Raw genomic sequence first — 2,582 nt, forward strand, 5'->3', positions numbered from 1 at the left:
TCTGAAAAAGCATAGGATAAAACCGGACTCGCTGAACATTGAGGACTACTGAGAACTCAAGAACAATAGCAATGGGTTTTGATCCTACTACACGTACTGGCTTTGTGGGAGCCTAGGCAGTTTGGATGCTCACCTAACTAGACCTGGAAGGAGGTGGGTGGTCCTTGGTCTTCCCACAGGACAGTCCTGATTGCTCTTCGGGCTGATGAGGGAGGGGGACTTGATTGGGGGAGGGGGAGGGAAATGGGAGGCGGTGGTGGGAAGGAGGCAGAAATCTTTAATAAATAAATTAATTAATTAAAAAACAATCTTTGGGTGACAGTGTGACAATCTGGTACCTATTGAGCTATAGGAAAGACAGCTTTTGAAACTCATAAAAATATACTGAATAGGATCCAGTTCATTTTAATCCTAAATATTTTCTAAATTTCTCTATTGCTTTTATTATCTCTACACACCCAAACAGCTGAACAAGTCAATACAACCTTGAACACACAGAAACATCATTTTTTACCTTCTATCCTAAAATATCAGCAATGTAGAGCAAGGGAGTTTACCAACAAACAAAGGAAGTACCTTACAGAGAGCCAGAAAATGGCAATAATGAAAGATGAAAGGCATGCCTACAGGGAAAGTGATACAGACAGGCAGGCAAGTTTGGGTTTTACTTTGATGATATTACCCACTTAGTAACTTACCAGTACCATTTCCATTTTTGTCTTTGTTATTTTTGGCTGTTTGCTTGCTTTCTTGCTTGTTTTTAAACAAGGTCTCATCATGTACCCGACTGGCCTACAACTTGCTATGTAGACCAGGCTGGCCTCAAACTCATAGAGCTCTACCAGCCTCTATGATATTAAAAGTGCTGATATTAAAAGTGTTCATCACTACACCCAGCAAGCTTACATTTTCTAAAAATCAATCATCATAAAGTTTAGAATATAGGGAAATTTTAAATAAAATAATATATGTTAATATGCTTGCTTGCCAGAGTAGTGCCCTGTGCTCCACAGAGGAAACAGGATATATCATCTGAAATGTCCACAGGAATTTCTGAACTAAAATGAAATTTCATTAACTGATCCTACTCAAAAACATTTCCATAGGGGCAAATGAATGGCTCAGTGTGCAAAGGATCTTCCTGCCAAGCCTGATGATTTGAGTTCCATCCCTGGAACCCATATAGTGGAAAGAGAAAACCAGCTCCCACAAGTTATCCCCTGACCTCCACAGGTATACTATGGAATGTGCATGAACATGCGTATGTACACACACAAACACACAAATATAAAAAATTCAAAAATATAGCCAGGCAGTGGTGGTGCACACCTTTAATCCAGAGGCAGGCAGATCTTTGTGAGTTTGAGGCCAGTCTGATCTACAGAGTGAGTTCCAGGACAGCCAAGGCTGTTATACACAGAAATCCTGTCTCAAAAAGCAAAAAACAAAACAAAAAATTAAAAAAACATTTCCACATTAATGCCTTAAATTCTCTAAGATGCAAAAGCATGAGTTCAAGGTAGTTTAGATAGCCATGCTAGAAATGCCTAAATGAGTTTCTTTGAAGCCCAAACTTTATCACCCTCTAATTTAAAACTTCCTCGATCATTTATCTTTAATCTGTAGCTAATTAGTATATAAGCCTTTTGGAAGAATATACTTCCAGAACCTAGTTGAGAAACCACTGCTGGCACTCTTCTATAAGGCAACTTTTACCTGCTTCTTTTCTTTTTTTTTGAGGGGGGGAGACTGTATTTATTTATATGTTTTATATTTGATGCTAAAGGCTCTTAAACTACATCCTCAAACTTAAATTAACAGTGATAAATTGAAAAATCCTAATCATAGAAAAAGCTTCCAAATCATTTTTTTTAAATCAATCTTATTTTACATACCAATCCCAGTTCCCTCTCCCTCCCATCCTTCAACTCCCCTACCTTCTCCCCATCCCACCCCCCATCCACTCCTCAGAGAGGGTGAGGCCTCCCATAGACAGTCAACAAAGTCTGTCACCTGTCAGATCACCAGAGGCAGGAGATCACACTAGCCCACCCTAGAACTAGCTGGCCTCCACATTAAGGGATGAACAAGACATCTAGGGTGGAAAGATGCTACTCAAAGTATGAAAAGGGAGAACAAAAGCTGGTTCAAACAAAAGGAAATGTAATATCAATATGATTAAATCACAACACTCAGCTCAAAATCTAATTGAAGTGCAGAGGCAACTGACAAAAGTCACAACAGTAATTACAGACTTACACATTTCTCTAAATTTTGGCTGCTTTGATAGCAAAGAAAAAAATGGGGATCCTGAAGAAGAGAACTTAGGTTAACACACCATGCAAGCATTCATAACAATGTGTGTGAGGAGCATCAATAATGAAAAACTTCACTGTTATTACAGAATCCTCTTCCAAAACTCTAAGAACAAAGAAGAAATCAACCTCAACTATAGCTATTTAAAAAATTGAGCTTTGGGGGATGGAGAGATGACTTACCAGTTAAGCATTTGCTGCACTTGCAGAGGACCAGAGTTCAGTTCCCAGCACCCATATCATATGGCCCACAAATACCTGTAACAA

General features: G+C 39.0%; 1 protein-coding gene across 1 annotated transcript in view; it reads right to left on the reverse strand.

Annotated features, from left to right (window-relative positions):
* Asb1 (ankyrin repeat and SOCS box containing 1) overlaps nucleotides 1-2,582 on the reverse strand; it is a 23,623-nt gene that overhangs the window by 13,078 nt on the left and 7,963 nt on the right. The gene's annotated exons all lie outside the window — the stretch shown is intronic.

Source organism: Microtus ochrogaster, linkage group LG4 (genome assembly GCF_000317375.1).
Source record: "Microtus ochrogaster isolate Prairie Vole_2 linkage group LG4, MicOch1.0, whole genome shotgun sequence".
Lineage (NCBI taxonomy): Eukaryota > Metazoa > Chordata > Mammalia > Rodentia > Cricetidae > Microtus > Microtus ochrogaster.